Consider the following 25,920-nt stretch of genomic DNA (forward strand, 5'->3'; position numbering starts at 1 on the left):
CTCACGACCATGCTTTCAGAACTCAGCAACCAGGTGTGACATGTATTAGAAGAGAGATGAATGTGATTGTGACAGCTGCCGTTTCCTGAGTGCTAATGTATTAGTCCACTTGTATGGTGAGAGTAACAAGGTAAAGGTGGTGGTGAGAACTGAGAAAGAACAGATATGAGATATTGGGGTGGTTAGAGTTTACTGAATTTGATGGGTGTTGCATATGGAAGGCAAGGAGGGGCTCTCTGGCTTGGGTGAGTAGGCAGATAAAAGTAAGGGCCTAGCAAGTTTGGGGGGAGAAACTCAGTGTGTTCATTTGTTGACGCAGGGAATTTAATGTAGTGAGACAATTGGGCAGTGATGTCCAGGAGGCAGCTAGAAATGTGGACCTTGGGAGAAAAGCTCAGGACTGGAAAGATTTTCAGATGACCTGCAAAGTTATACCAGTAGATGGAGAAACAGAAGACTGGATTAAATTACCAAGGGAGAGTAGAAAGAGTGGCAAAAGATGACCAAGGGTGAGTCCTTGGGGTACACTCATATTGGGGAAAGGGTGACAATGACTCTGCATCATAACCAATTCATCAAATTTCACTATCACCTGATAGCCTGTGGACAGGAGCAGAGAAATTAGACAGTATGTCCTATCCAGAGTAGGGATCAGCAGTATTGGCTGCCTAGGGAGGGCAGGGGTGATGGAACCAGGGGTGCTGGTCAAAGCCTTGCTAGAATGTCTCCCTATGGATCTCAGGCTTAGAAAGGGCTGTCCAGTCTTGGTTTTATAGGGGTTCCATAACAAAGTACCACAAACTGGGTGGTTTAAAACAAAAGAAATTTATACTCCTCCAGTTCTGGAGGTTAGAAGTCCAAAATCAGGGTGTTTGCAAGGTTGGTTCCTTCTGAGGACTGTGTAGAAGAATCTGTTTCATGCCTCTTTCCAAGCTTCTGGTGATGACTGGCATTCCTAGGTGTTCCCTGGCTTGTAGATGCATCTCTCCAGTCTCTGTCTCCATTGTCACATTGCATTCTCCATGTATCTCTGTGCCTTCACATGGCCTTCTTCTTATAAGGACACCAGTCATGTTGGATTAATGACCTTATCTTAACTGATTACATCTGCAATGACCCTATTTATGGATAAGGACACATTCTGAGGTACTAAGGGTTAGGACTTCCACATTCCTTTTAGGGAGGATACAATTCAACCAATAAAAGTCCTGATAGCAAGAAAGAAAGTAGTGTAGGTAGGGGGAGGAGGAGAGAAATGGGGGCTGGTCAGTGTGGTAGAGATGCAGGTGGAATTTTTGAACACTAGAGAACAGTGGAAGTGCTTTTCGCCGCAAATGAGTCTGAGTTTGAGATGACTGTATTGGTTTATACACATTTAATTACACCTCTAGGTTTAGAATATTTTTTTCCATCAGGAATTGACTTGGATATGTGAGTTGGGTGCTTTCCTAAAGCTCCAGCATAGATGGACCCAGCCCTCTGCAGAGACTTGGGGTGATAATCTGTTTGCAAGTGGGAGGCTAGGGGATTTGCCCTAAGCCATGTTTTATGGCAAGCCCATCATATTTATATGGTTTGTTGTTATTTGGGGTGACCTGGGGTTAGGGGAGCTGTTGGAAGTAAGAGGGGCCAGACTCCCAACCAACCTTTGGACGTTCACTGATCTCTAGTTTATCCTTTCATCCTGCTGACCTTTCCAGATGTATTGTAACTGTAGTAACCCTAATGTGTTAGTTGAAAATGGAACCAAGACGACATGATTTCCATGCTCTCAGACTCACTTTCTGGCTCATGCTCATCAGCAGAGAGGGCAGTGTGTGAGTTAACTTTTCTAGTATGGTAGTTCAAGCATTTGGGGGCAGCCTTTAGCAGCAGCGGTCTTACATAATGATGACACAGGCTTTTGCTGCCCTTGGAACAGTGAATAAGAAACTGCACACAACATAACACGACCTGTGTTACAACACAGATTTTGCAACTCACACAAACAGCAAGGTACACATTAAGTACAGTAGAATGGTTGCTTGTAGGCCAAAGGAGGAGGGTGGGGGGAGACCCAAATAAAGTGAGATGACTGATTGATAAAACAAGAGGGGGGCATTGCAGAGACTGATAAGGAGAGGGTACTACAGACTAAGGAGTGTGATTAATACAACCTCCTGCGTCAGAAGTTTTAAAAAACAAACAAAAAACAGCCAGAATATCTGGGTCAGAACTGCAAATCCACTGTTCACTAGTGTTTTGGAAGTTAGCTAACCTTTCTACAGCTCATCATCTGTAAAATGAGATAGTATTAGTACCTACCTCATGAGATTGTTGTGACAATGAAATGAATCTGAACGTATAAAGTGCTTAGAAGAGCACCTGGCACCTAGTGAACACTCAAACGGAGGGTTGAGTGAATTAAGTAAAATAATCCATATAAAATGCTTAGCACAGCACCTGGCCCATAGTGTTCAATCCACGTTAGTTAACTGCTGTTGTCATAGGCATCATCGTTATCACCACCATCATTTCTTTACATGGCCAACACCATGCCTTAAATGAGAGAGAGAGAGAGAGCTGGAGACTGTTTTGCACCATTGAAAGACAATGCTTTCTACTATGCTAATTGCTAATTCCACCTTCATCATTCCTTTTGTGTAATCTTGGGCAAGTCGCTTCACTTCTTGCAGTATTGGTTTCCCCAAGTAAGCCTCCTACACCTGTCGTCAGCATTAAATCTCACTCTTGGCACATCACTCCCTTGGAAGCTGTAGTGCTGGAACCCCGCACTTAGTTGTATTAGTTGCTGTGACAGGACCCAAAGCAAAGGCAGGGGCCTGATCCTCAGGGAAGTCACAATGGTCCTTGTGAAATTGCCTGACCCCTTAGGCATGTCACGCCCTCTAACACAAGCCCTATCAGTGTAGCCTACTTGAACCCCAGATATGGGGTCATTGGGAACTATTGGTGCCTCATGGAAGCAGAGGCCCACCCAAGATGGGATAATCTGGGTTACCCACCGTTGTCTCGTGGATTCTACTCATCTTGTTCTGACCTTTTCTGTTTGGAGTCGGAGTTACCAAGGACTTGCTTTGTCAGTTGTTGTACTGTTTCACAGCTCTTCTCTCATTTAGTCCTCATAACAGCCCTGTGAGGAAAGAACTGTTACTCTCATCACTTTGTGAATGAGGAAACTGAGGCACAGGGATGCAGAGTCATTTGCCCCAGGTTATACAACTAGTAAGTGGCTGAACCAGTGGCTGAACGCTTGCAGCCTGGCAGCAGAACCTTTGCTACTATACCACCCCTTGGAAGTTCCCAGGGAGTTTGGCAGTTTGGATCCAAAGGGAAATTGGACGTAATCTTGATGTGACAATTTCACCTTAATGAATTTACCTGATAGGTCTGTTTGACTGGCTGTTTGAATGCTTATAATGGCAAAAACAAACAAACAGGAAAACAGCTAAACATCCATTTATAGAAGACTGTTTAAGTAATTTACGCTACATAGTTGCAGTGGGATGATGCAGACTAATGAAAAAGAATAATGTAGATTTATATGCATTAATATGAAACTATCCCCAAGATGTAGTCCTAAGTGAAAAAAAAAAGCTTGCACAAGTATGTACATTAAAAAAAGATTGCAGAGACTTCCCTGGTGGTCCAGTGGTTAAGAATCTGCCTTCCAATGCAGGGGATGTGGGTTCAATCCCTGGTCGGAACTAAGATCCCACATGCTGTGGGGCAACTAAGCCCGTGCACTCTAGAGCCCTGCGCCACAACTAGAGAGCCACCGTGCTGCAACCAAGATCCCACATGGTGCAACGAAGACCCAATGCAGCCAAATAAATATTTTTAAAAATTGCAGGGCTTCCCTGGTGGCGCAGTGGTTGAGAGTCCGCCTGCCGATGCAGGGGACACGGGTTCGTGCCCCGGTCTGGGAGGATCCCACATACCGCGGAGCGGCTGGGTCTGTGAGCCATGGCCGCTGAGCCTGCGCGTCCGGAGCCTGTGCTCCGCAACGGGAGAGGCCACAACAGTGAGAGGCCCGCGTACCACACACACACACAAAAAAGAATTGCAAAAGGAATGTATATAACACGCTATCATTAATACTTTTTTAAATAATTTTATTTATTTATTTTTGTCTGCGTTGGGTCTTCGTTGCGGCACGTGGGCTTTCTCTAGTTGTGGCGAGTGGGGGCTACTCTTCGTTGCAGTGCACGGGCTTCTCATTGCAGTGGCTTCTCTTGTTGCGAAGCATGGGCTCTAGGCGCATGGGCTTCAGTAGTTGTGGCATGTGGGCTTCAGTAGTTGTGGCTCACTGGCTCTAGAGCGCAGGTGCAGTAGTTGTGGCGCACGGACTTAGTTGCTCCGCGGCATGTGGGATCTTTCCAGCCCAGGGCTCGAACCTGTGTACCCTGTATTGGCAGGCAGATTCTTAACCATTGTGCCACCAGGGAGGCCCTCTATCATTAATACTTTTAAAAAAGAGGTGGACACACACACATACTTACTTGTAGTTTTAGCTAAAAAAAAAATGCCCCTAGGGCTTCCCTGGTGGCGCAGTGGTTGAGAGTCCGCCTGCTGATGCGGGGAACACGGGTTCGTGCCCCGGTCTGGGAAGATCCCACATGCCGCGGAGCGGCTGGGTCCGTGAGCCACGGCCGCTGAGCCTGGCGTCCGGAGGCATATGTAAGAAACGAACTAGTGCTTATCTCTGTGGGCAGAATTGGAGGATTAGAGATCTTCTGGGGGAGGCAAAATTACTTCTCATCCTTTTGTACGATTATGTATTTTAAATCATAAATGTTTATTTCCTTTTCAAAAATTATTTTAAAAGAGAACGGGCAAGAAAAGAAGAAAGACTCGTGGGAGGTATGGAGGTTTCAGCCCCTTCTCCGATGTTCCTGTTCACTCCTGGGTTTCTGGGGAAAAATGGTTTAGCATTGCATGCTAGCATCGTTTGAGTGCTTACTTTGTGGCCACTTTTGCACTAAGGGCTTGGTATGCCTTATCTCACTTAAACCTCACAACTATCTACAAGGCCATTTTATTTCACCTCTTTCTTATAGAGATTGCTCGCAAGCAGACCTGAGTTGGGAGTGCAACCTGAGCGGATTCTCCAGAGGTAATAAACATCTAGAATAGGCCTCCCTGCCACTAGCCCATGCCCATTCCATTCAGTTGTTAAGGATGCTGAAGGTCTCTTAGAACAGTGGTTCTCAAAATGTGGTCTCCAAATGGCAGCATAATTATCATCTGGGAACTTGTTAGAAATGCAAATTCTCAGGCTACACCCCAGGCCTACTGAATCACAAATTCTGTGGGCGTGACCCAGTGGATATGGTTTAACAAGCCCTCCAGCTGATTCCGATATATGTTTCATATTTAGAACCACAGTCCTAGGCCAATGGACTCACCTGGGAAACATTAAAAATACCAATGCCTGAGTCTTACCTCACCCCAGAGATTCTGATTTAATTGGTTTGGGATGTAGCCTGGGCATGAGTTTTTCAATGCTCCCCAGGTGATTGAAACCACTGTGACCTAGACCTTTGGAAGCAGTCCCCTGCATCTGGGAATGGCTAATGGCACAGTTAGAGCATAAAATCAAGCTGCAGAGACTAATAAATATGTAGGAGCATCACAACTTCCCAATTTTAAGTCCTGTCCCCTTCCCCAAACCCTGCACCTAACGCAGGAGGCAGAGCCATGGGTGGGCAATGCGCTTTGGCTGAGCAGGTATGAACTTATTATTTTGAGCCCTTTAGTAGTGTTACTTACTTTTTTTTTTTTTTTGGTACGCGGGCCTCTCACTGTTGTGGCCTCTTCCGCTGCGGAGCACAGGCTCTGGACGCACAGACTCAGCGGCCATGGCTCACAGGCCCAGCCGCTCCGCGGCATGTGGGATCTTCCCGGACCAGGGCACGAACCCGTGTCCCCTGCATTGGCAGGCGGACTCTCAACCACTGCGCCACCAGGGAAGCCCGAGTGTTACTTACTTTAAGCCTACAAATTCAGTCTTTAGTGAACACTGAGAAGAGGCAGGAGAGAAAATATCAAATTATCCACAAAATAATTTAATGGGGGAAATGAGATCTGTAAGTGGCACAGTAAAAACCTAATTTTACAAGCTCACCATTTCTTGTACTTAAATATTTTGTACTGAAGATCACATCATATCACATCTCCAACAAAAGAGGGGTTCAATCAGCGTTTTATCTAGTGAGTGAATCCACTAATCAATAAATGAATGAATGGATGTCACTGAAGGAGAAGCTGATTCTGTCTTTGGCATCCACGGCCCAACTTACTACCAATGCCGTTCTTGGAGTGGAGTGTGGGGAGTAAAAATCCATTGACAATAAATGTGCTAAAATCAGGTGCTAGAGCTGAATGTCACCCTAAGGGGACTATAAACCCCGATGGGAGTGGGAAGGGTGAAGCCGGTGGCAATCAAATATTTCCAGGTTTCCTCCCTGGAATATAGTAGGATGGCACTTCCCCACCCCCTTGGAGTTCTCTGTGGCCGTATGACTTGCTTGGGTCACTGAAATAAGCAGAAGTGTTGTGTTTTGCTTCTACACAAAAGCTTTAAGAGCCAGTGTGTGATTTGTCCTACCTCTCCGTAGGGTGACCAACCTTCCTGGTTGCCTGAGATTAAGGAATTTTCCAAGGTGTGGGATTTAAAGCGCTAAAATTGGGCCACCTCCAGGGATTAATGTTTCAAGTAGTGATCATTCCATAAGCTTGGGTCCAGGAATGAGGGCAGTTCATCAGACAAGACTCAGAGCATTGAAATAACTTGCCAGGGGACACACTGCTAAGATTGGAGATGGGTTCCAGGCCATGTCTATCTGACTTCAGAGACCACAGTCATGCAACACTCCACCTGGGTGTAGGTAGTCTTTATTACAGGTATCTTTTTAAATTTTGTTTTCAACTGTTGAGACTCTGGTCCACAAAGGTAGGTGAGAACACCAACTTTCCCAAATTCATTGAATGACACTCATTCCACAAACAGGTGTCCTGGGCTACACAAAGATGAAGAAATGCTATCTATGATTTCTTCCCTCAAGAACTATATAATGTAGAAGGGAGATAGACATGTACATAGCTCCCTGTATCACAAGACAAGCTGATAGACATTATTAAAACATTTTGTGTACCTTTCTGTATTTAGAAAATTTACCACAACAAGCGCATATTAGTTTTTTTTAAAGCGTTTATTTTAGAAAGCAACAATGAAAAACAGCTAAAGTATTTTTACCCTTCAGGTTACCAATTCTCAGCACATCAGTAATAATAACAATAATAATAATACCTAGAGAAAGTATATTAATGCTTTCTTTTTCTGAAGGTCAGTACTATTTATTCAAAGATGATGGTACAGTTGCACTTACCTGGCTTCAGTAGGATAGCAGCATTGAGATTTCATTCTATTATGCTGACAAATTTCCCATTGTATTCATGGTTCCTCATTCACCCTGTGTGACCAATGGCCCAAGTATGCATGCCCACTGGGCAGGATTCTCTGCTATGGATCAAAGACAGCTAACTGGTCCAAAGGAGGGTAGTCTTTGTTAAGGAATGAAGGAACCAACCCTCCCTAAAGATCATTCCCACTGGTCAAAGGCATTAGAATAAAACCTTATCCAGAGAGGGTGTGGTGACCGGACCTGAGGCAGAGGAAATTTGAAGCCCAGGACCTTCCAGGATAACTGGGCTCTCTTGCCAGTCCTGGACAAAGAGAGTGTGGTTTCTGGAGAAAGCATGACTGTCCTGCTGTCTGCAGTTGGACAGCCTCCCGGGCTGCAGGGAAATTTTGGTCTCTGAGTACAGTCAATAGTACCACCTGCTTTGGTGACTTGAGCAGGAGTTAAGCAGCAAATGTGTGTATGTTGGAACTGTTTGGGGAATGGAGATGACAATAAGCAAACAAACAAAACCTACTGCTTTGAGATGTTTTGTAACAGCTGTGCTCCCTACAGAATGGGTTTCCTCATTGCCTGGATCCAAGAGCATCTTCTGGGTCCTCCCTGTTCGAATGCTGAGTGTCCATGGAGAATGTGAGCCGAGGAGGGAGGGGGTGCTGTCTCCCAGCTAAGACCGGGCAGCAGTCATGCAGGTAAAATCTCAGCAGCTGTGGTGAGGTGGTGCAGAGGGCCTGGAGTCTGTCAACTCCAGGTGAGAGATTTCCCCCAGGTCTATTGGTGAATGTGCTCCCTCTGAGCAAGCCATAGACAGGAATGTCATTGTAACTTGTGCTTGTGACATCTTTGCCCAAGAACAGCACAGATTGAATTTTATGTTCTTTTTTTTTTTTTTTTTTTTTTTGCGGTACGCGGGCCTCTCACTGCTGTGGCCTCTCCCGTTGCGGAGCGCAGGCTCCGGACGTGCAGGCTCAGCGGCCATGGCTCACGGGCCCAGCCGCTCCGCGGCATGTAGGATCTTCCTGGACCGGGGCACGAACCCGTGTCCCCTGCATCGGCAGGTGGACTCTCAACCACTGCGCCACCAGGAAAGCCCTGAATTTTATGTTCTTTATAATATGGAAGGAAAGATATAGACTTGCCACTTCTTCATGCCTTGAGACATCTCATAATATATGTTATACGCGATATGTGTATATATATAATAATCATTATATTATTATCCTATTATTCTAGTACTATGCCAGTCAGGAGAGGCTAGATAGGCTGCATTAACACATAACCCCCAAATATTATTGACTTAACATGATAAAAGTTTACATCTTACACCACAATTCAGTGTAGGTAGGGGGCTCTCCTGGGTGACTCCTTCAAGTGGTGACTTTGGGATTCAGGCTCCTTTCATCTTAAAATGCCATCAGCTTGGGAATTCCCTGGTGGTCCTGTGGTTGAGACTCCGTGCTCCCAATGCAGGGAGCATGGGTTTGATCCCTTGTTGGAGAACTAAGATCCCGCATGCCTCATGGTGCGGCCTAAAAAACAAACAAAACGAACAAACAAAAAATGCTTCAACATTTGGCCTCAACAGTTGCCACCAAGGGAGAGAGGAGTACGTTAAAGTCTGTGGCTATGTCTACTACTTCTGCCACATCCCACTGGCAGAACCCAATCACAGGGTCCCATCCTAACTGCAAGGGAGCCAGGAAATGTTGTCTTTTGTGTGCCAGGAAGAGAAAACGAAATTGATGGGTGTCTCGCCAATCTTTCCTGCAAGTTTCTCCAAGGTGAGTTATTATGTAGCATTTTTCTTCTAATTATGCTTTGCATTTGATACCATTTAGGCTGCCTCCTTGCTTTGCACTGTATTCTGTGACATCCACGTGCAACATCCCATTCCTCACAACAGCGCTGTGAGTTGTCAGGATGGATTTAATAGGGGAAATGATTGAGGACCTCGAGACCCAGAGTGGTCACATGACTTGTCCAAAGTCACACACTACTGTGACAGAGCTCTCTCTTAGGTTGGCAGTCTCTCCACTACACCACCCTGTCTACCCCAGAAGCTCAGACTAGATTAGGCACAGATCCAAGTGTGCAAGAAATATATTTTTATTCTACTATAAATCAACCTAATTTATCTTTTAAGCCCCTGCTCTCTCTTGGAAGGTGTCAGCAATGAGTCCCATCATTTTAATATCTCTCTGCCTTCGAGGGCGTGTCTGGGTTTGGGGTGGGACATGGCGGGGGTGCAGGGGTTAGTGCCAAGGTACTGGGGGATCCATGTGCTCCTTAAGTCACCTCTTTGAGAAGGCACCAACCCAGATGACTACAGTTCCTTCTAGTCTCCCCACTGATAGTGATGCATGTGTGCCTCCTTCCTGCCCACACGGCCCATGTGTGTCCAGCAGCTCCCTGCTACTTTGGGGCCACTCCAGGGTCCAGGAAGCTTCGTAGGCACACACCCCACAGCCATTCTTCTCTCCAGGCTTGTGCCTTTCCGAGGAAGGAGGGGAGGGGAGGAGGGAAGGATGCAAGGATGCACTCAGGCCTTTGCTCTCTCATTTTTCATCCATCTCTCCTCCCACCCCAGTGAGAGGAAGTGTTTCCTCATCTTCCAGGGAAAACCCACTCTCCCCAAACCTTTTTCCTCCGAATAACTTTGGCTATACACCAAATCCTCTCCAGTCCTCTGAGGGCATTTATAACACAAAACGCAACTCAGAGAAGTTTCTCGTCCTTGTTTTGCTTTTTATCCTGTCACGTCATTCCCCTACCTGGAGGCAATGAAACAAGGGCCTGCTGTCCAAGGCATGGAGGTGGGGACAGGGAATACCAAGAAACAAACCATTTCTCAATCACATGTGTATCACATGTAACTTCAGCAGGTCCTGGTGGAGTGAAGTCTCTGTGTCATTTTCCTGCAACTAACAGTGAGGGAAAGAGGCATTGATGGAAGTTATTATATTTGGGAACTAGCAGGTTAGACCCCTTTCTGCCTGATTGGTCTTTAAATGTACACTTCCCCCTCCTCCACCTTGTCCCCTATGGCTCCACCCACAAAGGATTGATCTGACAATCTGGGTGATCAAGTTTTCACTTAAGAACTGAGGACCTGGTCTTCTCAGAGGAAAACCCACAGCTGGGAAAGCCTGTCTATAGATGATTCCCTAGTCTTCTAAATGTGGAAAAGGGGATTTGTTTCTCTGTGTGTTTAAATGTTTATCACTTCCCCTACCTCAGTTATGAGCATGCACCGTAGAGGTAATCTGTTCCCAGGAGGACATGTCATTGTACATGTCATCCATAGTGATGATGGGAAAAGGAAGCATTAAGACGACTTAAGTGGAAAGATCACTTGTAAGAGCTGCAGAAGTCAGACCAACTGACAGGCAAAGAAATGCTGCCTTAAAGCAAAGCATCATATAAAAAAAAAAATCTGACTTGTACCAAATCCTATTTGCAAAGTGGATTTTAGAATCATTTCAAAACACACTAGGCTTTCAAAAGATGTTTGTTTTAGAGTGCAACTGGCCTCTGGTCAAAAACTGAAGTTTCGGTAATGCACAGTAACAATTGTTGTATAATTACTGGCCACAAAATACCAGGTGCCCAACCAAGCCTTTTCTACCCATTTAAGAGAGCCACGCCAAGCAAAAATGCCCTGCCTAGCCATACCCAGAAGTTCCAAAGCTCAACCTTTGTCACCAGGAAGGACAAAGGAATTAATTCACAGAGCAAAGCCATTATAAGGCACAACCAGGTGTTCTGTTGTAAACACCTTTTGTTAATACATGTTGAGAGTTGAACTTTCTCACATTTAAAGGAGGCCTGCTTGAGAGAGAATTTAAACCAAGCCAGGCCCAAGGTTGTTTTCTTTTTTAGATGTGTGACATCATAACTATGGGGTCTACAGAGTAGGGAAGCGCTGGCTTTGGAATCCAAAGTCTCCCCCAGCTATCCTTTGACCTAAGGATTGTAGTGTTCCCTGTTCTTGTGTGAACAGATTGCTTTAGCATCAAGGGAATGAACTCGAAGAGAACAGACAAAACGCAGGAATGTTACAGGGAAGAAACATATTAAGAGACCTAAAGATGCACTTCCTCATTATATGTAAAGGAAGCTATTTCCTAGATTCCTGGAGCTATAAAAAGCCAAGTGAATTTGCTTAAGTTAATAAATTTTATTGAATTATGATGATAATACCACAGCAAAATGTTTCGTTTCCTCTCTTTATTGCTTCCTGTTAGTTACCGAGAGAAGAAATCCAGTGTAACTTTTTTGTACTCTGTTAATGATGAGGCTCTCTCCTTTGTTTTGCATGTGCTTCCCAATGTGTGTGTTTGTGTGCCTATGTAATTAAATTGATAAGATGGATGCGTGTGTGTGGTTGCTACAAACACAGATGTAAGGCTAAAGGTGGGGCCCAGTTTTGTTACAGCAAAACCCCATCATAAAAGCCCTTTGCCAGGTATTGGAACTGATTGTTCTGGACTGAGAGGAAAGGCAAAATCTTCAGTTCTCAGAATGACCTGAAAAATCTGTGGTATGAACCTTATTCTTCTTTCCTAACCCTGGAATTAGAATGAAGGTCCACATTCAGCTAAGATGACTAATCTGCTTTGGTTTGTCAGTGTCACATGTCCCAGAAACAGTCTGGGTCCCCCTGGGTTCAGCTGATGTACCCCGAGTTCTTCTTCACCAATAGCGGCAGAGGCTGAGGCGGCGGCAGCGGTAGAGTGGACATCACTGAGCGGGGGTGTGAGCCAGGGGCTATCTGAGCACCTCCCTGTCTTCTCTCTGCGTCCCCTCCAGGTTGGTGCCGAGCTGCATTTCACACATGAGGAAACCAAGGAAAAGAGATAAGTTATTAACCTGAGCCATGTAGAATTCCTGTTTTTGCAGGTCAGAAAAGTCTAATATCAGCAAGTTCGTATGATTCAACCTAATATTTGCCCAGTTAGTAGGTTGTGATTCCAGAGTTTGAACTCTTACCTACCCCCAAAATGGTAGCTGCATATCTGTATTTCAGATGGCAGCCTAGGGCTCTGAGCAAGTGCATTCAAAAATAAATAAACAGGGCTTCCCTGGTGGCGCACTGGTTGAGAGTCCGCCTGCCGATGCAGGGGACGCGGGTTCGTGCCCTGGTCCGGGGAGATCCCACATGCCGCGGAGCGGCTGGGCCCGTGAGCCATGGCCGCTGAGCCTGCGCGTCCGGAGCCTGTGCTCCGCAACGGGAGAGGCCACAGCAGTGAGAGGCCCGCGCACCGCAAAAAATAAATAAATAAATAAATAAACAGTGCTATCAGTAGATGACTTCCTTTCTTCTCCAGTCTGAGGTTTCAACTACTGGCTTTATTCACGTCATAGTGTGAAAGTTGGCTGGAGCCAGACAAGACTGCCCTGCCTGTGGCTATTGTTTTTGCTGTGAAGCTGAAACCAGCCCATCAAACCAGCTCTGTCAGGCTGGCTGCCTCCCAACCTGCCTGCCTAAATGTATCTTCCTCTCAGGATGGCCCAGAGGCATACACCCCATCTCCCCAGCTGAACTACCACCGCTGGGACCACTCACCTGTGACCACATGCCTTCCTCCTAGAACCATTGTTAAACTCCTCTCAACTTCCCCTGTTAACACACTGATGATTAGTTTATCATCAGATTATGTGAGCTCGGGGCTTGGATCAAGTGAATTTGGTTTGGAGCTGACGGGTAAGGTCAGGAGCGTGAGGGTGAATCATAGACTGTTAGATGCAGCAGGTACGTTAGAAGCTGTGTTGGCCCATCCCAGCATTTTACAGCGGTAGAAACTGATATACAGGTGCCAAAGCTTTGGTGTCTTGATTGTGGAATGACCACATTTTACCTGGGACCGAAGGGTTTCCTGGAGTGTGAGACTTGCAGTGCTCAAACTGGGAAAGTCCTGGACAAACCAGGACGAGTTGACCACTCTCCTTGCTTGGGAGCCCCAAACTCTTCTGATTCTCTGGGCAAGTCAGATTTGTGCAAGCCCTGACAGCAAAGGCCCCACGGCTGCTTGGTACAGCTCAAAAACCCCAGGTGGAGAAATGACAGCAACACAAACTTACACGGCACAGTTTAACCCCGGCTCGCTCCCCTGAACGGTCAGTATCCAGGCGTGAACTTGGATGCCACGTGGAAGCAGCCATGTGAGGTAAGGTTGTGTCTGCCTCATGGCTGACTGAACTCTTAGCCTCTTGGGCCAACTGCATTTGGGAAAGCCGGGTGGATTGAGTCAGTCTCAGAAAATAAGGCTGTGGTCTGCTTTATTGACTTCCTAGAGAGGGCCACTGGGTCTGCCTCAGCCATGCAGTTCACAGAGCCTGCTAGGAGAGGGCCGCTCTGTCTTGTCTGTGCTCCATGTGGCTGCGTGGAGGGTGGAATGGAGAAGTGGTCAGGCAGGGAGAAGGGTCAGCAGGGTGCCCCGTGCTACCATCGCTTCCTCTTTCAGAAGTTTTGTCATTCAGAGGTTTTGAATCCTGCAGTAGGCAGTTATTCTTGGCTAACTTTGGACTTTTTCCTTAAATGTCAGGCATCTAACTTTTAAATATTTCTTGGTTTTACTTCTCCTCCTGGCCTATTTTGCCCCCAGCCCTTGGTTGCTTGGTAGCTGTTTCCTTCACCAGGCCTCCTGCTTTCTGTTCTGCTGGGATGCAGCCTCCAGCTCATGCCCTGCACCTGGGGATGAGTGTGTGGGGATGAGACGAGAAGGACAGGGGGAAGCAAGAAAGGAATAATGCAAGGATCCCAGTCAGGCAAAATTGTCAGATGGTACACGTTCACTTCAACATTCTCTTTCCTGTGGGCATTCCCTTAAGCTATGCCTGGACACCCCTGCCCCCGTCCCTATTCCTACACACACCTGCTGAGATCTACTTTTTTCATGCCCCACACTTGTTCTCGACCACCACTGAAATGTCTCTCTTAGTGCCGAAATAACATTTACAAATTTACTGATCAGAAAAACTCGTCACTGTTAATGGGAGTTAGAGTCAGAGGCCAAGGCCTCAAAAGTGAATCCTAACTATGACCTGTGTAATTAATACCCCTCTCAGGTTGTCTTAACACTTTAGTGAACCTGAGGGATTTTGAAATTGGGGGAGGGGATGGGAAGCATAGTGAAGGATTATTTGTGATAAGGGTTGCCAGATTTAGCGGAGAAAAATTGGGCACCCAGTTGAGTCTGAATTTCACATAAAAAATATGTTTTTTATAATTTAGTATAAGGATGTCCCTTGCAATATTCGTGATATACTAAAAATTATTCATTGTTTATCTGAAATTCAAATTTAACTGGGCATCTTGTATTTTATCTGGCAACCCTCTGACCCACAATGTCTCCCGAATATGCAGCCTTTGCAGCAGGAGGTCGGGATTGCTGCAGAATTTGGAACAGTTTCCAGATGTCTGGCAGAAGGGAAGCAAGTCCATCAGAGAGGGCATCATGTGGTACAGTCAGGTGAAATCTCTGCCCCCAGTGCCAGGCCTGTTGATGTGCAGGGGCATGTGAGGTAGGCCTGAACGGAATACCCCTGGAGCCTGGCCAAGGTGCTGGTAGAAAGGGCATGTTCTGCTGGGTCCTTCCCAGAAGATACAGTGTCTGGTTCCGGTGCTGACAACTGACCCACCTAATATCCATCACACTAGAACATTATTTTTAGATCTGGGGAAGGAGTGGCAAGGTTTTAAAAATAAGGTACTAGATATAGAGGGAAACTACATTCAAGAAGCTCAATCCTGACTGGGAAATGCAATCCCTGGGCCTGCTAACATTAGACCTAGAAAAGGTTAGTACCAGCAGCTTTCTGTGTTAAAATGCCTAAGACTGAGACCCAACACTTTTCTTTTACTTTTTTAATAAACAAAGGTAATGCTACTAGCTTCAAGAGAATTGCTTTAGCCACCTATAATAATCTTTTTGTTTTCAATTAATGAAGAGTGAAATTAATCTTTTGTTTTCTTTTTGTTTTATTATCTGTTTTTGGCTTCTGTATGGGATATGCCCTGTCTGCTCTTCCAGATCTACCCTCTATCCTTCTTTTCTACCATGCTCTGTGCTCTGGGAAGCTGACACTTAGGACTCCCTTCGTTTCTGTCTTCTATTATGACCAGCCAATGGGAGACATCAGCAAGAGATTGGAGGTTGGAAGACAGTTAGGTCAGAAGGATAACTTTGCTGTAGTTGGCATTTATTAAAATGCTCATGGTTTCAACAACTTGATGATAAAAAGCACTCAAAATAGGAACAGATGAATACTTCTTTAATGTGATAAAATACATCTGTATCATCCCCCCAAACCAGCATGCTGCTTGACAGGGAAATGCTAGAGGCAGGAATAAAACAGGAGTGCTTTGCTATCACCATTATTAGTTAAAATTTTACTGAAGATACTAGCAATCATAATCAGACATGATAAAGACTTCAAGTATAAAAATGGGAAAGAAAGAAAAAATAGTCACTATGTACAGATGATAAGATTTTATCTCTATAAGCCCAAGAAAAATCACTGTAAACAATAAGAAAGGGTTTGCAGGGCAGAAATAGATACACAGATGTAGAGAACAAATGTATGGACACCAAGGGGGGAAAGCGGCGGGGGGTGGGTGGTGGTGGGATGAATTGGGAGATTGGGATTGACATGTATACACTAATATGTATAAAATAGATAACTAATAAGAACCTGCTGTATAAAAAAATAAATAAAATTCAAAAAACCACAAAAAAACAAAACAAAACCAAAAAAACAATAAGAGGGGGACTTCCCTGTCAGTCCAACGGTTAAGACTTCACCTTCCAATGCAGGGGTTGTGGGTTTGATCTCTGGTCAGGGAGCTAAGATCCCACATGCCTCACAGCCCAAAAAACCAGAACATAAAACAACAAATTCAATAAAGACTTAAAAAAAAAAGAATTCAGTAAATTAGAAGGATGCAAAATTAGTTGATCTCATATATACACAAACAATAACCTATTAGAAGATAGAAGGATGAAAGATCTTATTTAAAGTAGCAACGAGAAAGAGAAAATACTTAGGAATAAATTTAACAACTATGCACAAGACCTATATGTAGAAAAGTTAAAAGGAAAAAAAGAAGACCCAAAATAGATTTTAACAGGTAGAAGACATAACTGGATAGGAAAATTAAAAATTGTTAAAATGTCACTTATCTCAAAGTTAATTTAAAATTTTAACACAATTCCAATAAAAATACTGATTTTTTTCCTTTTGAAGTTGACAAGCTAATCCTCCAATTTATATTGGAGACAGGGGTAGAATAGCCAGGAAAATTCTGAAAAGAAGAGAAATACGTACATCTGTGTGTGAGAAAAAGTAGTATGGTTAGCCTTGCCAGATATTAAAACACACTACAGAGCTTCAGTAATTAAAACAATGTGGGACTAGTCCATAAATAAACATATAGATGAATGGAACCAATGAGAATGTTCTGATACAGACCCAAGTAGATAAAGGAATTAATATATGATAAAGGTGACATTGCGGGGCTTCCCTGGTGGCGCAGTTGTTAAGAATCCACCTGCCATTGCAGGGGACATGGGTTCAAGCCCTGGTCCGGGAAGATCCCACATACCACGGAGCAACTAAGCCCTTGCACCACTACTGAGCCTGCACTCTAGAGCCCGCGAGCCACAGCTACTGAGCCCATGTGCCCAGAGCCTGTACTCTTCAACAAGAAAAGCCACCACTATGAGAAACCTGCACACCGCAACGAAGAGTAGCCCCCACTCACCACAGCTAGAGAAAGCCAGCGTGCAGCAATGAAACCCAATGCAGCCAAAAATAAAATTAAAAAAAAAAAGGTGACATTGCAAATCATCAGAGAAAAGAGTAACTTTTCAATAAATGGTGTTGGTATAACTGGATAGCCATCTGGAATAACACTGGATCCATACTTCACACTGTGTAATAAATTACAAAGAAATCGTATATTTCAATGTAAAAAAATACTAAAATTACTAGAAGAGAATTATGGAAGAATTTCTTTATAACCTTGGAAGGTCTTTATAAATGTGACTCAAAATCCAGAAGTCATTTGAAAATTGATAAATTCAGTTATGTAAAAATGAAAAAATATCTGTGTGGTGATATATATATATATATATGGTGATATATATATCTATATAGATCTGTATGGGCCTATATAGATCTATAGATATAATTAAACTTAAAAGATAAATGACAAACCAGGAAAAAGTATTTTCAACTTATATTACAAAGTACAAATATCCCTTATATATCGATACAAAGCACTATTATAAATAAATAAGACCAAAAAAAATTTTTTTTGACAACTCGATAGAAAAATGGGTAATGGAAATGAATAAACAACTAAAGAGTTCTGGTGTGGGGTGGGGGGAGTTTTGCCATGCCAACAAGCTGGCTATCCTACAATTCAACTCAGTTCTGACACTATCTACCTAGAGATACCATTAGATCCCACAGGTTAAGGGTTCAGTCCAAGAATGCCCACCCTCCACTTCAAAGATCAGTAGCAAGTCCAGGTTGTCACTTGTACTTCTAAAGAAGAGCTATAGATTGGAGTTTCCAATGACACCCCTCTTTGGTTTTGATTCATTTGCTAGAGCGGCTTACAGAATTCAGAGAAATGTTTTACTTACTGGATTACCGGTTTATTATAAAAGTATATAACTCAGGAACGACCAGATGGAAGAGATGCATAGGGCAAGGTATGCGGAAAGGTTAAGGAGCTTCCAAACCCTCTCTGGGCTCGCTACTCTCCCTAAATCTCCATGTGTCACCACCCCAAAAAGATCTCTGAACCTCTTCCTTTGGGTTTGTAAGAAGGCTTTGTTACACAGGCATAATTGATTAAATTATTGGCCTTTGGTGATTGAACTTAATCTCCAGCCCATCTCCCCTCTCTGGAGGTGGAGAGGTGGTGGTGGGACTGAAAGTTCCAACCCTCTAATCACATCGTTGGCTCCCCTGTCAACCAGCCCTCAACCTGAGGTGCTTTCCAAAAGTTAACATGAGACACCTTTACTGCTCTCATCACTTAGGAAATTCCAAGGGTTTTAGGAGCTCTGTTCCAGAACACCAAATATATATTTCTTATTATAAATCTCAATATCATAACAACTCATGGAAAATTCCATAAATATATGAAAAGATATTCACATAAGAAATGCAAATTAAAGCTATGCTGATATATCATTTTTCACATATCAGATTTTCAAAAATCTAAAAGTTTGATTATCTTTGTATGATTGTAAATTGGAATAAGTCCATAGAGGTTAATTTGGCAAGATCAATCAATCTTATGAATGCACATACCCTTTGACCCAACAATCCCTTCTAATTGAATATATCCTATGAATAGATTTGACACATAAAATGACCTAGGTACAGGTTATTCATTAAAGCATTACTTGTAATAGCAAGATTGGAAACAATCCAATGACCATCAATACAAAACCTGTGAAATAAATCATGATGCACTTATATATACTAATGGAATGTTATACAGCCATGAAAAGATAGAAATTAAAAAAAGGAAGATAGTGAGGATGTGCTATCTATTGCACCAACATGGGAAAATCTCTAAGCTAGATTTAATGAAAAATGCAAGATGCATAGCAGTATGCACTATCTATCTGCTACATTTTGTGTGATAAAAAGAAAAATATATATGTATAAGTATTTGCTTGCGTATACATAAACTATTCTGAAATAATATCCAAGAAACCAGTAACAGTGGATTGGGAAGAGAAAAAAGGAGGAGATCTAATGAATGTGAGATAGGGAAGGAAGAGAGACTTTTACCTTTTATAGTTTTTAAATATTTGAGTTATGAGCATATGTTACTTATTCAAATATTAATATATAAATAGTGCTTGTTAAAAAAAAATCAATTAGAAATACATAAGGTAGGAAGTAAACATTCCCCTACTCCTAAATTTACCACTCAGAGAAAACCAGTGCCAACAATTTAGTCATTGAGAAGCAAGTAGGAAACTTTTTAAAAAGTATGTAGCAGGCAATGAAAGCATTATTTTCTGAGTCCCTGAAATCATGCAGTTGTGACAGTGCCAAATCCACTTAGACCAAAGATAAGCAGCTGAGATCAATATTGATCTCCTTCTGCAGGCTCACAGTGAGCCACTGGGCTTAAATAGCACATTCAATCCCATATGTAGAATTGGGACTGTAAAATATTTCTGAGTTAGGTAGCAATGTAAAAGTGAATGGTAGGGGTCATTAGCTCTAATGGACTAAGTATTATGTGGTTTTGAAATCAAGACATTAACATTTCAGCAAATGAAAATGTTTATGCAGTCTTCAAATTCTTGGCAGTAGTACCAGAGAATTCAGCCAGCAGTGGCTCCTAAATTACAAACATAAAGAGTTGCAGAGAACATTAAGAATTATTCCTTATTTTCCACTGCCATTATTAAAAATTATTTAAAATATTTTCTATTCGGAATCTGACATTCCCTCATCACAATAAAGCAAACCTCATGTTACAGTCTCCCTCAAGATCATGTTCCTTTGACTCAGAAAATTCCTTGATGAGTAGAAAAATGAATAAGTATCTATTAGCAAAAAATGTACAAAATGACATACACAGCCTCCCTATTACAATATAAATACCAAGGTCTTAGCCAAACCAGCAGTTGATATTTTTAATGCATGTGCCCTAATACAACACAACAAAAGTGTTTATACAATGCAGTTTCTTTCCTGTCATCTTCTTATAAAAGCAGGGTGTTGATGTTGGAAGAAAATTTAGAAATCAACAAGTCTATTCATGCAATCATTTATTCATTTAACAAATATTTATCAAGAGTCTCCCATATCAAGTTAAATAAAAAGCAATAGGGATAAAACAAAATAACAAAGTCTCTGGCCCTGAGGAGCTTATGTCTAAGCCAATCCCTTTATTTTCATTTTGAAGAATCTCTAGGTCTTCCAAGTTCAGACCAGTTGTTCTTTTCATTATGCCAAATATCAAGCGTTTATGAGAAGAAGTAAACAGTTTATATTTATGAATTGGCAGTAGTCTATTATTACTTTAATGCTTTTCACATCCTAATTTTTTGGTTTGGGGTTATCATTCCAGAGGATCTAACTGCTTCATCTTCACAAGTAACTTTATATACGTTATGCCAGTTAACCTCACAACAACCTTCATTTCACAAATGAGGAAATGGATTCAGTGAATAAATCAACTTTCCCAGGATCACACAGCTAGGAAGTAATCAAACTCAGATCTATCTGTCTCTAGTGCTTATATTCTCTGTGTCATAGTACCCAGCAGGATTTGTCAAAATATAGGCTAGAGAAAGTGTAATTTGTACTAATGCTTTCAGAACATATGATTGTTAAAGAAGATGTGGCATATATATATATATATATATATATATATACATACATACAATGGAATACTACTCAGCCACAATAAAGAATGAAATTTTGCCATTTGCAGCAACATGGATGGAGTTGGAGGGTATTATGCTAAGTGAAATAAGTCAGAGCAAGACAAATACTGTATGATATCACTTATATGTAGACTCTGAAAAATACAACAAACTAGTGAATATAGCAAAATAAAAGGAAGCAGACTCATAGGTATAGAGAACAAACTAGTGGTTGCCAGTGGGGAGAGGGAAGAGGGAGGGGCTAGATAGGGATAGGGGATTGGGTACGATCTATTATGTATAAAATAAGCTACAAGGTATATTGTACAGCATGAGGAACATAACCAATATTTTATAACTATAATAACTATATTTATGGAGTATAACCTTTAAAAATTGTGAATCACTATATTGTACACCTGTAACTTATATAATATTGTACATCAACTATCTTCAATTTAAAAAAAAAAGAGTAGGGCTTCCCTGGTGGTGCAGTGGTTAAGAATCCGCCTGCCAGTGCAGGGGACATGGGTTCAAGCCCTGGTCCAGGAAGATCCCACATGCTGCGGAGCAACTAAGGCCGTGCACCACAACTACTGAGCCTGCCCTCTAGAGCCCAAGAGCCACAACTACTGAGCCCACGTGCTACAACTACTGAAGCCTGTATGCCTAGAGCCCATGCTCTGCAAAAAAGAAGCCACCGCGATAAGCCCGCGCACCGCAACGAAGACTAGCCCCCACTCGCTGCAACTAGAGAAAGCCTGCGGACAGCAACAAAGACCCAATACAGCCAAAAATAAATAAATAAATAAAAATAAATTTTTTTTTAAAAAAGAGTACATGATTGTTATTTGATTGTTAAATCTTCTGCTGCTTCACAGAGAATTTCTTAGAGAAAAGCACTCTATAATGGTAAACACAATGTACTTCTGGGTACCTTAATGCCAGTTCATGAGGATCATGAAATTACACTGGGTCATTGTTAGTTTCGATCATTACAGTACTCTGCATTAAAATGATCAATGTTTAAATAAAGTTACTTTTTTCCCCATTATATTCCTTTACCTTTTTATCCTTGAACTTTCCTATAGCCTTATCTTTCATTTTTTTGAACTTTTTGCTCTACATCTTTTAAATACCCATATCAAATCTACTATATTTTTAATGATCCTACAATATTTTTATTTTATATTATTATTACGTTTATTAAGTGGTATCTGATTTTTCTTCTGTTAGCCACGTTGATATCAATCTCTTCCTCATAACTACACTTCTCAACTTAAGCCTTCTGAGAAGTAAGACATTCACTCTATAGTGAGTGACTAATGCAGCAGTCCCCAACCTTTTTGGCACCAAGGACTGGTTTCGTGGAAGGAAATTTCTCCACGGACCAGGGTAGGGGGATGGTTTCAGGATGATTCAAGCTCATAACATTTATTGTGCACTTTATTTCTATTATTATTACATTGTAATACATAATGAAATAATTACACAACTCACCATAATGCTGACAGGAGGAGGAGCTCAGGCAGTAATGCGAGCGATGGGGAGCAGCTGTAAATACAGATGAAACTTTGCTCGCTTGCCTGGTGCTCACCTCCTGCTGTGCAGCCCGGCTCCTAACAGGCCATGGACCGGTATCAGCCCACGACCTGGGCGTTGGGGACCCCTGGACTAATGCATAACTCACTCAAAACAAAATAGAGACTATTGCAATCATGAAGGTGATCTGTAGTAAAAGAGAGAATTTTGATACAGTCCCATGATCGAATCTGACACTGATTGGCAGTTGGCTTTGAAGACCTTGGGCCATGGTATCAAACCATAAAATCTGAATCATATTCCTTAGAGCGATGTTCTTCATATCCACCTATGAGCCACTAGCAATCAAATACAGGTTTCTAGGGGCCCTTATAGTTTCCTTTTTATGTATTTACAGATTTAGATCAATAATAGAGGGTTGGTAAGCAGAAATCAAGAAAGGAAAACAAATACATGGAAATCTTAAATTGAATTTCAATGTGAAAATTATGGCTTTATTATATCCCAGTAGCATAAAATTATGGTTCACCCTTCAAAGTATGTCATACACTTAAATGAGGTCCATGGCAAAAATTATAGTATAGCTCACAGTCCCTACACTGTTTAATTATTCACAAAGAATTGGGTGGTATCTTGGGACTAGCTTGTCTCAGTGAAAAGAACAAAGGTTTTGGAATGAGTTAAACCTAGGATTTCAAGGAATTCTCTGGCAGTCCAGTGGTCAGACCTCCATGCTTCCTATGCTGGGGACATGCGTTCGAACTCTGGTAGGGGAGCTAAGTTCCCACATGCCGCGAGGAGCGGTCACAAAATAAATAAGTAAAAATAACCTAGGATTTCACCTGAACTCTGCTGTGGAAACTTAGCCAAGTTACTGAATCATGGAACTGTGTGGCTCGGCCAAGTTACTGTACCAGATTGAGTTCTGTAAAGTGGTTGTTGTAAAGATTAGTAATAACACGTATAAGGTGTCTGGAAGTAGAGCCTCATAGTATGTTCTCAGTCAGTGCAAGTCTCGCATGGGGCACCTCACAGTACACACAATGATTTTTTTATTGAATTGATTATAAGGAGATTAAATGTTGGTATTATATGTCCTTCTTCCTTGAGTGGACAATTGAAATTGAAAGGACATATTTCTTGCTGCTGACTATACAGTCTTACTTCCCCAAGAGACTAGAATAGGCAAACTTTAGTAAAAAATGTCTTTGTAATGTTCCTTTAAGGAGAAGTCTATAGTGTGCAGAAAAACTTCCTCTATTTTAAAAGTCAGTATTGTCACAAAATATCTATTTATTTGGTGTTTAGGACCCCTAAATAATGAAACTGCAGTGTCTTTTCAGGATGGTTAATAGATGATTTTAACCAATTTGGTTAAAATCGTTCATGGTAACAAGTAGGGTTTCAAAAGGAGAGGAGTCAAGGAGGAAAAAGAAACTGATAATACTTGTTGCTTCTCAGTGCAGTTCAGGAACCACGAGTGGGTCCATCAATGCATGGTGAGTGGAAGAAATTCTCAGGCACCAGGTGAAAGTAAAATCTTAGTATTCTGTAGCTTATTTTTTAATAACTCAAATTTGCATTAAGATGCATATTCTATATTTTCTGGATTTTTTAATGTCATTTAAATCAATAGTTAATGATATTTTCTTACTATAACTCTTTGATTTATCTGACAGCAAAGTTACTAACAATGAAGCATACTGTAGGGATGTATCCCTTCCTCTCAGTCAACATATAAAAAACATTATATTACACATTAAAATTGCTGTGCCATGTAAAGATAGTCAGCATCTTTAGTCATTAGGAGATGTGAATTAAATGAAAAATAAAACCACAGTGATTATATATATATATATGTATATATATATATATATATATATTAGAATGACTATACCAAGTAGTCTTGGAAAGGATGTGGAGGAACTGAAACTCTAATAGTTTGCTGGTGGGACTGTAAAATGGTATAAAATGCTGGTGGGACTGAAAAAGGCCTGGCAGATTCTTATAAAGTTAATCATACTCCTACCATATGACCCAGCTATTCTACTCCTAGATATTTACCCAGAAGAAATGAAATGTATATCCATACAAAGACTTATACATGAAGGCTTAGTAACTTAAAAAATGGCAACAACCCAATATCTATCAACATGTGAATGGATAAACAAATTGTGGTATATCCCCACGATGAATACTACTCTACAATAAAAAGGAATTAGCTATTGTTACATGCAACAACATATATGAATCTCAGTTATGCAGAGCGAAAGAAGCCAGATTAAAAAAAGAGTACATATCGTCTCAGTCCATTTATAATATTCTAGAACATGCAAACTAATTAATAGTTACAGAAAGTAGATCAGAGGTTGCCTGGGGATGGGTTGGCGGACAAGGAGAAACAGGAGTTAAATGAGGCACAAGCAAATTTGGGGGGATGATAGATGGGTTCATTATCTTGATTGTGTTGATGGCTTCACACATATATATCAAAACTTATCAAATTGTATATTTAAATATATGCCATATTTTACATGTCAATTATTCCTCAGTAAAGCTGTTTTACAAAAATCATTGTGTCAATTTTCTTTAAAACTGAAGAGACAACTGTGACCGTCTGCTGTTAAGTTCGGCAGATTGACTGTCGGCCCTGTGGCATTCACCACTTCTTGGCTATGGTCAATTGTAATGTTTTATTACAGGACTATAAGGACTTTGAGAGCAGGATCCAAGTTTAACTCATCTTGGTCTTCCCTCTAACGCCCAGCATGGTACACTTCATCAACTGTTATTTATTTATTTATTTTGCAGTACGCGGGCCTCTCACTGTTGTGGCCTCTCCCGTTGCAGAGCGCAGGCTCCGGACGCGCAGGCTCAGCGGCCATGGCTCACCGACCCAGCCGCTCCACGGCATGTGGGATCTTCCCGAACCGGGGCACGAACCCGTGTCCCCTGCATCGGCAGGCGGACTCTCAACCACTGTGCCACCAGGGAAGCCCCAACTGTTATGTTTTAAATGAGTGAATTACTTGGATAATTTTTGGCAAAACATTTCAGAAAACATTTCTTCCCAAATTCCCTAATTAACCCTTGCCATTTTTTTTAAACATCCATGGGAGACAGCAAATCTTCATGCTTAAGAACTTTAAATCCAGAGTGACCTGCTCAGCTACTTGCTAACTGCTTGAGCATAGATAAAATTAGCTAGCCTCTCTAAGCCTCATTTTCCTCATTTCTAAAGGGGGTAATAATATACCTATGTCATTGGTCTCCTGAGAGAATTAAATGGATAATCCATATAAAGTGCATGGCCCATAGTCAAAACTCAAAAAGGCAAGTGAATTTGTACATTTACCATCACAGACTTTTGAAAGTTTATGAACTCCAAAGACTGAAATAATCTATTTTTCACCAGGAGAAAGAAAATGTGATGAACTGGTACCTGAATCTTATGAGGAGAGATGGCTCTAAACTGACGTTAAAGTTACCTGCATGTTAGGCTTTTTAGAAGCATACAACCAGAGAAATTTAATGTATTGGAA

The 25,920-nt window shown here is 42.0% G+C and overlaps 1 long non-coding RNA gene and 1 pseudogene across 2 annotated transcripts in view; both read left to right on the forward strand.

Moving 5' to 3' along the window:
- Positions 1 to 21,739, forward strand: part of LOC132522278 (uncharacterized) — a 136,630-nt gene extending 114,891 nt beyond the window's left edge. Inside the window, exons 5-7 of one of the 2 annotated variants that reach the window (XR_009541148.1) lie at positions 5,061 to 5,116; positions 20,539 to 20,673; positions 21,308 to 21,739. This is a non-coding gene — a long non-coding RNA (uncharacterized LOC132522278). Of the gene's footprint in view, positions 1 to 5,060; positions 5,832 to 20,538; positions 20,674 to 21,307 lie in introns of those variants that run through there. The other variant, XR_009541147.1, reaches the window with a different exon arrangement.
- Positions 8,111 to 10,114, forward strand: LOC132521915 (putative uncharacterized protein FLJ44553; annotated as a pseudogene).
- Positions 21,740 to 25,920: the final 4,181 nt, after the last annotated feature.

This window comes from Lagenorhynchus albirostris, chromosome 6 (genome assembly GCF_949774975.1).
Source record: "Lagenorhynchus albirostris chromosome 6, mLagAlb1.1, whole genome shotgun sequence".
NCBI classification, from domain to species: domain Eukaryota; kingdom Metazoa; phylum Chordata; class Mammalia; order Artiodactyla; family Delphinidae; genus Lagenorhynchus; species Lagenorhynchus albirostris.